The following is a 13,632-nucleotide window of genomic DNA, read 5'->3' as shown; positions in this document are numbered from 1 at the left end:
CCCGACCTCTGGGCCCAGTCTATCCTGTCTCCTAAGGGCCCTTGCATTGTGGGGTGTCACCCAGAAAAACGCTGAACGTGTCCAGGCAGTAAAGACTCAACGACGAATTTTCTCTCTCAGTCCCCAGCCCAGGGTATGCAGCTTTAAAAAAAAAAAGCTCTGAGGGTCACCAGGTGTGTTGAGAAAACAGTGGAATCAAAAGCAAATTCTTGATTAGTGCATTTATTGCAATACGTTGGTAAAAGCACAATGAAGACAGTGGAACCGAATTTTGGGTAATCAAAGAAGAACACATTTCTTTACAAAGAAACACACAGCTGGAGAGTGCTTCAAAATGAAGGAAAAAAGTACAAATTTACCACCGTAGATTATGCAGTGAGGCACCGTAGTGGCACAGTCAGGCTGAAAAAATCCAGCTCAACACTTTCTATATGCCACATAACAGTGACCTTACACCAGTCCAGTATTTCTGGATCTCAGTAGGATAGACAACTGCATCTGTTTTGCCCATAACAGCCTCAATCCCGACTGCAAGAAGCAGCTGATTATCAGAATTGGCTGAGTGGGGATTGTGTGGACTCTTACCAGCTTGGGGTTGCATTAATGGGAAAGAGTGTTATTAATTATGATGAATTTATTAAGCATGACACAATTACCTAAAGCTATTTGCAGAGGTTGTTTTGCGTGTTTTTCAATGAGAATCATGGGGTCTGTGTGTCCTTTCACATTAGACATTTCTATACACTTACACGACTGCAGGGCTGAAGGACATCTGCCCCAGGTACAGCAGCACAGCAGTTGGGTTAGAATCTATAGCTCATTACACTGCCACCCTGAATACCGGGGTAGACGTTTCACTTAATTTCTAAAGTGTTTGTAGAAAGTGCAAAGCAGGTATTTTGAGTTCAAGACCTAAAATGTTCCTGATAACTACTCAGCCTGGGGCCGGTCTTAATGACTGAACCAAACCATCACTTTCCAGCTTTTAAAGAGTGAATTATTCAGTCCTTGACAACTGCTGTGTAGCCACCGACATCAAGCACTTTAATATTCATCCTTCACCCTCTTCCACTTCTGCGCTCCCTCTCCCCTCCATTTCATGCTCTGTTTCAGAACGTTTTGGTCCGTTGAACAGTGCCAGGTTCTCTTGAACAGTAATCCAAAAATAAAAAAAATGCTCCCAGCTGATGTCCCAGAGTATGTCAGACGTGAGAAAATAATGCAAAATGGCAAGAAATTAGAAAAAAGAGCAGCAACAAGGAGATAGAAATACTGTATTTATATCTTAATTATAAATTATATATTAATATTATTTGCAGTATAACAATAAATAACATCAAGGAGAAAGACAACCATAATTCTTATATCATGGCTCATTTGTCTACTAACATATTTGGCTATTTTAACCAAAGTTACATTTATACCTTTTTATAAAACTGGGCAGGTTTCAGGTGAAGTACTTAAGAGTACAACAGCAGCATCTCATCTGGAAATTGAATCTCCATCCTTCCAGGCACAAATACCAAACTCTAACCACTACTCCACACTGTTACACACATGTGCACAAGTTCCTCCTAGCGTGGGGGCCCTGTTTGATTACTTTTTCAGTGTTAGCCCTTGTGTTTGAAATTAAGATCTTCTCGTCCGACGCTTTTTTCACATCAGATATATAAATCATCTTAAACCCAAAGCTGAAACTTTTCACTCTGTTTTGGTTGGGCTGAATTTTTGAATTTCTTTCCCCCGCCTCCAACAAAAGGTGGAAATTTCCCTCTCCTGACCTGAGGAGTCAAGAAAGTTCAAAACCAATGATGAAGAAGCCTGTAGTTCCTGTTTTTTCTACCAAAGAAGAGACTTGGATTCCTAACTTGGGCATCTCACATATTCTTTCAGAATGTCGTCTGTGCAACTTATTAAATCCCAAATGTTAACTTACATTTTTCTTTTAAATGTTCATAAAGTCTCGTCGAAGCAGAACTGCTATATACAACGCTTAAACTCTAAATACATGACTTGTTTGGACTGTAAGATGTCCTCATGAAAGACATGCTAGGAAACATCGCATGAGGACCACGTTCACCACCAACAGCACCCGTGCGATTCCAGTGCCCTGAAGAACACAGGAAAGGCAGCAAACAAGTGCAGGCCATTCGGAACGTCTAGCTCGTTGGATATTAGGTAAATAATCCAAGGATCTCCTTGATCTTTCTTCAAGAAAGACAGGGCACCTGTCAGGGAGAGTTTTTTCCGGACCCTATGCAGACGACACAATCCAGGGTAGAGTGAGGAAACGCTGGGAAAAAGGCGTGCAGGATACGGGGATGAAAACAGGGGGGGCGTGTCCATGGTGTGCTGGTGGTCGGGGGAGGTGTGGCTGAGGCAAACAATCCAGGGATGAGTCAAAAGGAAAATAGCGTCAGCGTCTTACTTTTAAGGGGGAACTGAAAAGGGGCTGGAACAGGGAGCAGGTGCGGGAGATGAGTGGAAAAACAAGGATGGGCCTCAGCGCCCTTAAGAGGAGGGGTTTGCGATCGTGACAGTACCAGGTCAAAAAACATGCTTTGGCTGCTTGTTTCAGATTCCCACAGCCCTTTGCATGAAGAAGTGCTTCCTGCTCCTGATTTGAACTGCACTTCTATCTAGTTTCCACCTGTGCTCTGGCTCTTGTTCCACTGTTTATCCTGAAGACGTCCAGTGCAATGATTCCTCACTGCTTTTGAGGATTTGGAATACCTTTATCAGTCTTCTCATACTCAAAAGTTTCAGTTCCTTCAGCCTGTCAATGTAGGACAGATTCCAGAGCAGCAATACTGTACATGTTCTATAATGTGATGACTAAAGTCACAGAATGTATTGGTCTCATATTGGGCAGGCAGGAGTCTTATTCTGCTCTGTCTGGGAATAAGCGAGTCTTCGAAATAACAAGAGGAAGTGCGGTTTTAAATCCAGAAAGCCTTTACATAAGCAGCATCTGTCGCAGAGAGCCCGGGATTGTTTAAAATCTTTCCCTGGAACAGATAAAGAGCTTAGTTCCTCTGAAGCATTAATTAAGTTTGAGAATACAGCATCAGACGGAGGAATTGAGTGATTTATTAGCTTTGTCTCAGCAGCTAGAAGAGAAATTTCAGAACATCATGGTATGATGTTATGATCTGTACCTTGCTTTGTGCTTAAAGACCCAGTCATTGCTATCATAAAGAAGAAGGTGGGCTTACTTTTCCTGATCAGTGATCACTCTGGGCTTTAGATGTAGGGAGCCATTTCTTTCAGGCCAGTTTCATTTTGACAGTCCAAGTCCAATTTATCCAACAGTTCACAGTGCAAGCCCATGTGATGGTTCTGGCTGAGATTGCTGATCCAACCCCTGATTGAACACTTGCGCACCTCTGCTTGGCTCCATTGGACACCCTTAGGTGCCAAAGCCACCACATCAGATGAAAGGCTTGTCAGGCAGGTAGAATACCTTCTGCAAACACATCAGCTCACTGCAGCCTGAGGCTGGCAAAGGATGTTTATCAGAGATCTCTGCATGTGCCTCCAGATCACTTTCAGATTTTCCCTGACATGCCCTCCTCTTTTCCCAAGAGGGGGCGTTTTCTGGGGTAATCACCTCAGTTAACACAGGGCTATTCAACTGGCACATCCAAGGGACAGGCTAGGCAAAGGTGATGAGGACAATCTCACAGTCCATATCACAGGATCTTCTACAGAATGGGTCCTCACTTCTGGGTCTTAGGGACTGTAATCCACCATGTTTTCTTGGGCTCTTTAAAACTTCAGCATCTTAAAACCTGTGCAAAAGTATTAAGGTGGATTATCTTGTCCAATTAAATCTTAAAATGCATCTTCTAATTGTAGCATTGAGTACAATAAGCCTGCTGGACCCTGAGGATGTTAATCAGGAACCCTTGGTCTGTATCAACAAGGACCTCCCACAACTAGGACCTCTTTTCTAAGAGGTTTGATGGTGATTCTAACAGCTGGTATGCCCTTTGTGTGTTTGAAGCTGTGTGTTGGAGGAGGGTGGGAAAAACACAGAGGAAAAGGTCACTGTGGTCTGCGAGCATGACCGGTTCTGCTCCTGTCCTGTCATGTCTCATATTTTCACAGTTCTTTCAAAACAGCTTTGCCTGAAATGACCGGGGCTATGGGCGCTCGGTTTTCATGGCAACTGCTGCACATCCACGAGGCTTTCTCTCTGCTCACTTGTCCGCTGGAACCTCACTTGGCCGCTTGGAGTGTGGCTTAATTGACAACTATGAGAGACTCTGCATGTAACAGCTTTGTGCAACTGAGATTTTGACACTGTCTGGGAGTAAGCCATGTAGAGAGCAGCATGGGGGGGGTGACAGATGTTTTCGATGATGAAGAGGTTGTGTCAGTGTCAGTAGGCTTCTCTCTTCTTTCGTTCTTCAGTCTTCAGGTTTTGATACAGCAGTCTGTTGCTCTGAAGGATTTTCAATGCGAAACCACTCTGTGTCAAAATATCTAGGTACATGGAGTCCTGAGAACCACTTACACAGAGTGCTGTATCCTAGAAGCTTGTGATGGTCTTTTCATTTATCCTGCTGTGTGACAGCTCTGTTTCCTTTAATAAATAGCCCAAGCAGAACACTCCTCAAGAGGCTCTTGGCTTATTTATTTAGAACGTTCTGTTCCTCTGTCCTCCCAATTGAGTTACAGATGCCACAGATACTCTTCTGCAGCAAGCTATTTTGCAGTTAGATATGATAACAGAGTTCTAATCTTCCCCAGAAGACGTGCGCTGAAAAAGCGTTTGTTCGGCTGCCTTGCAGGCGTCTGCGGATCGTGCTGCGAATGTAAAAGTACCGGCCTTTTCATTCCAGCCCCCTGCGGCATCACATACTTTTGCTCTGGCACACGGTTGAAGGTCAGTGTCAAAAAAATGCTGGTGCAACGTTTGAAAGAAAATGTTGCGCTTGTGTCAGAGGAATCTAGGCTTCCTGGCTGATCCTGGAAGCACCTGTGCTGGCTGACTAACTAACTGGCTGAGCGTTGCTTCTTGGAATTGGTAGATGGGACCCAGTGATGGCTTTGAGCCTGCTGTATTGACAGCTAGCACCAACAGCAGGAGATAGGGTGGGCCAGAAAAGGAAAAGAGCTTGTGGAGCAGTGGTTAGGGTTCTGGACTTACCTCTGAAAGGTTGTGGGTTCAAGTCCTTGCTAAGGCACTGTCCCATGCTTTGATCAGGTACAGTAGACCTAGTTGTATTTATGGTGTACAGATATAAGGTAGGTCCATCCCTTTTCAGGCCATTAAGGCCAATGAAGAACAGGGGGCAAGGACCACCATTTTTCTCAGCCATCTGACACTGGAGGTGGAGGTGGTCATCATCATGATGCTCTGGCTGGCCTATTACCCCTGGAAGGATTATCCCCCAGTACTCATTTGGAAAGCAGGCCAAGTGGACCTGGGAGCCATCTTGAAGAAATCAGAGCAAGCTATATCACCTGCCCCTACCTGGGATTGAACCCAGGGCCTTCCAGTCAGGAGCTAGACACCCTTGCTGTCCGAGCTACCACAGCTCCTGTGCACATATAAGCATATTACAATATAAACAAAGCTTTGGATAAACATGTCTGCAAAATACATTTTTAATTAGTTGTAATGTCCTCTACCACGGTGAACAACTCAGTGTGTGCCTCCCTCAGTGATCTACTGTAATGTACGTAACCTTCTCTAGTTTAAACTTTCTGCTTTGGATGAGATATAAAGTCCTACTGCTACTTACATAATAGGAAAGGATTGTGCATTTCTCTCATCCCTAGAGTCTGCCATTGCTGTTGGATAAAAGCATGTGCCTTCTTGATGACAGGTTTATTTAAAAAAAAAATGTATGTTTGTCTTCTGGTAGATACGTATGTTCACAACCTTAATACTGTATATGTACTGTACCTAGGCAGAGAGAGGGCTTGTACTAAGTTGTGCTGAACAACAATTTAACTCACTCCAATGAAATGTATGAAAAAAAGATTTTGGGTTTCCTAACAATGAACAATTAAGACTGCATTGCTAGCTTTGCATTGACTGCACTGAGACAATGATAGCCATTGTACGATACATGTTACAGCCTGGCACTTAAAGTGTGTGTCTACTATGTATTACTAGTTTGATCAGCAATAAGCAAAGACATATACGGAATTAAGACATATTATAAACATATTCCTCCATAAACTCCTTCATTCAGTTTCAGGATTTGTCAGTGGTGTTGTCTTGGGAAAGACTTACAATACGTGAGATTTAGAAGAGGTTTTTTTCCATGTTTTTAAAAGTACGATGCGTTTTGAACTTGATCTTGATGTCCTGAGGAAAAGGCAACAAGTACAAAATATCTTCATCACAGTAGCTCCACGCTTGCCTGCATCTTGGAAGACTTAAAATCTTCTGCCCCGGGAGTCACGTCCGCTCCTGGAATCAAGTGAAGGGATGTAATTTAAAAGGGGATTTGCTGTTCCCCCACTCAGGCTGAAGCCCTGATCCATGTCCTGGGTGCCAGCTGTCATCGCCAGGCGGATGAGAGGTGGTTGGGCGCCACCTGCCTTCTCCCTGATCACTGGTGACATAATACCTTGTTCATCCCTGCTAAAAACCATTTAGCCCGGCAGTGGATGGATATTTCTGGTAAGCCACAGCCCTGTTTGACTCCACAAGCCCTGGTTAGTGTTTCGACTGGTTAGTGTTCCTCTTTTTCTGCTGCTAATGACTTCAGCCACCTCGCCACCCATTCAGGTCACGTCAAGTAAAAAAGGCAGAATGCTTCCCGGTCTGTGGCTGCACTCAAAGGGCCACCTGATATCTGGTGATTTCAGTCCGGTCCGTTTTGCCCTGGTCTTACACCTTTTCACCCGCATTTGGGGCCCTTGCGGTCTGTGGGACTGCCTAGTGTTCAGTATGATTCACGAGGAAATGATTGCTGTCTGCGAAACAGCTCGAGGCCAGTTGTGTGGGATGGGTCTGGCCAGCTGGGAGGGCTGTACAGAGCCCAGAGCTCCCCGCAGAGCTCGTTGAGTGCTGCCATGTGAGGGCTGGGGTGTTGCCGGTTGCCTGCAGTAACACTCTTCCCTCCACGGCTGCAGTCCCTTGGGGTTCTCCTGGGGACCCCACTGAAATTCAGACCGGCTACTCGAAGCTGTCGTAGGTGGGAGACGCACAGGTCGCAGATCCCCACCGGTTTAATTCTGCTACATCAAACACATGGAGTGATTGGGCGCCCTGGCATTGTCCCAGGATTCCAGGAGCACTGTCCCAAGATTCCAGGAGCACTGTCCCAGCACTCCAGGAGCACTATCCCAGGATTCCAGGGGCACTGTCCCAGCACTCCAGGAGCACTGTCCCAGCACTCCAGGAGCTTTGTCCCAGGATTCCAGGTGCACTGTCCCAGCACTCCAGCTTTGTCCCAGGATTCCAGGAGCACTGTCCCAGCACTCCAGGAGCTTTGTCCCAGGATTCCAGGAGGATTGTCCCTAAACTAAACAGGTGTGAATCTGGCCAGCACCTGGATGGGAGAGCTAAGGTTGCTGTTGGAAGTGGTGTTAGTGAGACCAGCAGGGGGCGCTCACCCCACAATCTGTGTGGGTCCTAATGCCCCAGTATAGTGATGCAAACACTATACTGTAGAAAAAAGGCACCATCCTTCAGATGAGACGTAAAACGGAGGGATGTTACCCCAGTGTCCTGACCCAATTTCCCAATGGCCTTTACCAATCATGGCCTCTTAATATTGTCCATCTATGAATTGGCTTCATCACTCTGCTCTCCTCCCCACTGAGAGCTGGTGTGTGGGGAGCGTACTGGCGCACTATGGCTGCTGTCGCATCATCCAGATCAGGCTGCACACTGGTAGTGGTGGAGGAGAGTCCCCATTACCTGTAAAGCGCTTTGAGTGGAGTGTCCAGAATTGCGCTGAACAGTATAAAGAATTATTCATTATTATTATTATTATTATTATTATTATTATTATTATTATTATTATTATGAGCAATCCGGCAGGCCTGGAAATGCAAGGCCAGACACAGATTTAGTCAGCACCAGGAAGACCTGGTGTGTGTTTACCAGCTGCTGTTTCCGAATGAGGGCAGACACCGGCGATTGACAGAACCTCCTTCTCACTCACTGAAGCAGGAACGTGATAAACACACAACCCCCCTCCTAGCGTTCCTCCAACCGGCTCTCCCCACCCACCCGCCTCATCTCCTGAGATGATCTTACACCTCCCAGTCCCTCACTGGGTCGCTTAGTCCAGAGATTCTCTTCTTTTCTGTTAGTTGCTATTGCATTGCAATCTTTCTATAGTAACGGGACTAACCTAATAAACTAAATGGGTCAACAGAAATGCTGCAGTTGTTCTATGGAGGATGGGGAAATATGTATAGAAATTGATATTTTTTTAAGGGATAAAAGGCTAGACAAAGTGAAGACCCTTTGGCCTTTTTGTCTTTGAGGGTTTGGTGTCGATTCAGTGTAGTCTTGTTTATGAATTGTGCGTGGAGTATTCACATCTTACAACACCTGCCCTGCTAACACTTTTTCAAACAAGACCGATTCACCTGACAAAAGATTAGACCAATCCACCTCTAGTGAGCGTGATCACAAGACACGCTCAGTGGTGCAAAAGCGCCCTCTGTCGTCCATTTTAAAAAAGTGCAGACTTCGCAGAGAAGGATAACAGCACGACTGTTCAGAGATGGAAACAAGAAATTAAAATCCTCTAGTGCAAAAAGTCCTCTTCTTGTCTTTCTATATCATATATATATATAGAGTCTCTAATTTAACTTTCCTGTTAATGAACAATATTAAACATTTTTGGTCCATAATCTAGGAACAAAATACCAAATCTCAAGATTGTTATAAATCAGTTGTTGTTGTTAAGAAGAAGAAGAAGAAGAAGATATTTTATTGTTAAAGCACCTTTCCAAACCAAAGAACACTGTACATACTGATAAAGCAAAATACAAAAAAAGTGAAAGAAAAAAAATAAACATATTAAACAAGGAACAAGTAAAAGGTTTTTTCCACAGCTGAAATGTTGTTTCCTTTCTTCACTTTTCAGCATGGAGTAAACCTTTTACTTGTTCCTTTGCAGCCTAGGCAGATACCTACTTGAACTACATATTAAACAAGAACATATGATTCATACAGATAGAATGTAGGGCAATCAGACTTGAAGAGGATGAAAACTCTTCCTTGAAGAGCCTAAGGAAGGGTGATCATGCCATACAAAATAGCAGATACAGAAAAGGCACAGTCACCAAAAGTTTGAGATTTAGTCCTACGTAAAGTGAGCCTCAGCTGAACGGAGCCTGCAAGCTGGAGTGTGAACACGGAGGAGTTCGGAGAGGAATGGTGGGGCCAGATTGTTCAGCGCCTTGAAAGTCAGTCACTAGACTTCATATTGAATTTGTAACTTTATGGGCAACCAGTGTCGAGACGTGGAGTTGAGTTGGAAGAGGTGACAACGAGGAATCGTCACATTACTATTATGCTAGATTATGCACTCTAGGACTGTGGGAAAAAGTGGACGTTCAACAGCACGTATTATGATCTCATGTGAGATGGTCAACAGACCATTAAGGAAAGTCAAGCTGCTGCTGTAAGTGATTTGTGGACCAGTTGGTGGGGCTCTTCCCTTCCCTGGAACCAGAAGTTCCAGAGAAATGTCCCTGTGACATGTTTAACAAGTCCTATTCTGATGAAATGTTAAACAGAGTCCTGACTGTTTGGTCCCAGGACACTGCACATATGGCTAGGGGGTATTAACTCGGGTATGCTGGGTACAATGCCCTTCTTGACTAGTACAATGTGATTTACCTAGTGAAGCATTTATTTATGTCTTCATGATCTACTGTGTAATGAGCTACTGGGGTAGCACGGCACCCATGTGTCACTCAAAAGGATGCTGAACTTCAGTAGGGGAAAAACAAATATGAGCAATTATGATTACCTAATACCAGTGTACCCCCCAGAAATCTGCCTCTCACAGTACGCGGCTGCCTAGGACAAGGGGGTTACACTTGACTGAGCAGTACGGCCAATGAAATAAGGCAGCCAGCGAACGGGCACAATGAATGAAATGCATTTTCAAAAACGCTTAGTGGAGAAAAGAACATGGCAAAGCCTCACTGACCTGCAGACGTCACGGGGTTGTCTGTCTCCCCTACCAGAACAGAACAGGCAGAGTGACTCCATTCCTCTATCCCATCATGCCACGGTGCCTGCGGGGTGACCAGTCTGCCGCACGGCCTGGAGGGCTGGTTCTGTCTGGAGCGGTGCCCGTGGTTGTGAGAGAGACAGAAAGGGAGAGCAATTGTGTGTTGGGACATATCACGGGCTATTCACACAGAGCAGTCTGGAGGGAGGAAAACTGGCACAGATGTAACGATAAAGAAGGACTAAAGCAGAACCAACATCTCCTGCCTCTTTCTGAATCACACCCCTATAATGTATGTCCACACAATTTTAGGTTGCTGTTTGTGTTTTTCATTTTCTAACTGCTTCTAATTCAGGGTCACGCAGGAGAAGGAACATATCCCAGCAAGCAATGGGTGCAAGGCAAGCTACATCCCGGACAGGATGCCAGTCCATCACAGAACACACACAGACGCAAACACACTCACACCAACAGCCGATTAACCTACCAGGATGTCTGTGCACTGTGAAAGGAAACTGGAGGAAACTGGTTATTTAAATATCAGCAATGAATATATCATTCATTCCAGCATTATAATACATAACTCCCTTTTGACAGGCACAAACCTGTTTATAAATGTACACAAAGTTCACTACTATTAGAGCTCAGGTACTCGAAACACAAACTCTGAATACAAACAAATGGCGGTCTTGTATTTGTGATTCTCTCTCACCCAGGCCTTGCTCACAAGAGAAGTTCACCCGACAACCGGAGACCCACACAAACACGAGGAGAACATACAAACTCCACACAGATGGCAGCCCACATCCCAGCCTGAACCCAGGACCTCAGAGCAGCAAGGTAGCAATGCTAACCACTGTACTGCTTGTTTGGCTTATAATTAGTTCATTCTGATTGTCAATTAGCACTACTGAAGCAGAAATCAACATGCTACTGTACATCAATCCAATACCTAAAATAATTTCCTTTTTTTTTCCTTTTTACTTCCTTTTTTAACTTTTCTTACTTCTTTCCTTTCTTTCCCCTCTTTCCAACATCACTCACAGCCTCTTAGAAGAGTGAGGTGAGTTAGAGAGTGTTTGCTAACTAATTGCGTGTTATATTGTTTTTGTAAAAAAAAAAAGACACATTTTTTGCACCTCATCTGGCCTTTCGTTTGCGTGTCGTAAAAGGTTGAGTTTGCCAGCCCAGGATCTGTTCCGGCGTTCCGACAGGGAACCCGAGCAGATCCTTCTCCTGAACATGACACCCTGACCTTTTCCTGCAGTGCTGAGGGCTAGTGGGTTAACATTAAACGTCCCTGCCAGGACCCGTCCTTTTCCAATTTGGAAGAACGCCTCCGAGCTGGGCCCTGCCTGCTGCCGGGGTCAACCGGCTGTCAGATCGAATCGGCAGCCGTTTGCTGTACAGAGACGCCCTGAGGGGGAACGCCAGCTCTTCCACCGCACCAAGAGGCTCTGCCCTCCTGCTCTCTCCCTGTTGCCCCCCTCTTTCCCAAGCCTCACTGACAAAGGTCGTGCTTTACCCAGAGCACCCAAGAGGGGGCAGAACTCTGACAGCCGCTCAGCTCTCCAACACTAGTTGACGTGCATTTTTTATAATAATAATAATAATTGCTTACACTTTATTGCGCTTTTCTGGACACTCCACTCAAAGCTCTTTACAGGTAACGGGGAACCCCTCCACCACCACCAGTGTGCAGCCCCACCTGGATGATGCGACGGCAGCCATAGTGCGCCAGAACGCTCCCCACACACCAGCTCTCAGTGGGGAGGAGAACAGAGTGATGAAGCCAGTTCAGAGAGGGGGATTATTAGGAGGCCATGATTGGTAAGGGCCAATGGGTAATTTGGCCAGGACACCGGGGTTACACCCCTACTCTTTTCGGGAAACGCCCTGGGATTTTTAATGACCACAGAGAGTCAGGACCTCGGTTTTACGTCTCAGCCGAAGGACGGCGCCTGTTTACAGTATAGTGTCCCCATCACTATACTGGGGCATTAGGACCCAGATGGACCACAGGGTGAGCGCCCCCTGCTGGTCTCAGTCACATCTCTTTCCCCAGGAGGTCTCCCATTCAGGTACTGACCAGGCTCACACCTGCTGAGCTTCAGTCAGCTGCCAGCTGTGAGCTGCAAGGTGATAAGACTACAGGGGAATGATTGCAATCATCTGCATTTAAGACATTCATCTGGGCACCTGTATTTATGCACTGCAGAATATTTGACAGGTCCTACACACGATCTTTGTTTTGTGGGCAAAACAAAACTGAAGGAGATGTGGAGTAGATGAAAGAAGATGTCCAGTGTTGTATTTGCATCCCTCGCAGTTGTACAGTTTTTTCATCCCCAAGCACTTTGCGTGTAAGAGGACCCTCTTCACCCCGCACTGAAGGGCTGGGTAACCCACAGCAGCCATTCTGCTCCAGCAGCCTCACTACATAGCACTGGAGGAGCACCTGATTAGGATCATAATAAAGAGGAACATCATGGAGGCCATATCATGCAATCCTGGAGTGGAATTTAACCAGCTCACCAGGATAGAATCTCTACTATAAGGAAAAGTAGGAAGCTGTGGTGTTCTGAGCCCTGCTACTTTCTTCCTAAGATCTTGACTGGATTCGAATTTGGCCATTGCACGCCTCTGTTGAGAAGCAAGATATACTACGAGTCTGATTGTCAACCAAGCAGAAAACTCCACAGCAGAAGCTAATAAGCTTGAATTTCTCATGTGTACTGTCGCTCTTCTTTCTGGGGAAAGATACTTTATTTTTAAGTTTCAAGAGTCCGTCTGCATGATGAGCAGTGATGAGGTTGTGCTGGTATTCCAGGCAGCTGGGACTGCTATTAAATTTACATGCAACTTTTGACCAAAGGTTACTATTTCATTCGCGATACATTGTTTAACCAGGACAGTTGTCTCTGGCTACAAACCACTGCAGTATAATAACTGATACAAAACTAAGTGGCAAACAAACCTGTAGAATAAATAGTCTTAGAAGTATTTACATCTGAGATACAGTCAGCTAATTTTCCAAAAGCATGTTGTATTTCTAGCCTCCATCCCGGAGTCGAACCTCATGCAGGAACTACAACAGAGACAGAAAGCTGCATTGTGATTTCGCCACGTTGTTAAATTAAAAACTGTAGCTTCCCGGGCACTCACTTGATCATTTTCATCGCCTGCCACCTCTCCTGGCCCTAACCCCACTGATGTTTCCGTTGCATTGTAAATCCTGTTTATCTTTTTCCTTAACGGAGTTATTGCCCGGCATGCAGCGAAACAGAGCAACCGCATCCAAATGAGAGCGGATTGTCTTTTCCGGTCCTGGCTCTGCACCCTTACTGAAAAACAATAGCAGCACTCTGTGGCTGTGGCAAATATTGTTCCCAGTTTGCATCAGCATCTTAAGCAACCCGAAAACCCGCACAGGGAGGAGACCTGGAGGAAAGAAAAAGTCCAT

Source organism: Lepisosteus oculatus, chromosome 19 (genome assembly GCF_040954835.1).
Source record: "Lepisosteus oculatus isolate fLepOcu1 chromosome 19, fLepOcu1.hap2, whole genome shotgun sequence".
Lineage (NCBI taxonomy): Eukaryota > Metazoa > Chordata > Actinopteri > Semionotiformes > Lepisosteidae > Lepisosteus > Lepisosteus oculatus.
The sequence above is the reverse complement of the archived record's forward strand: the minus strand, read 5'-3'. Positions refer to the sequence as shown.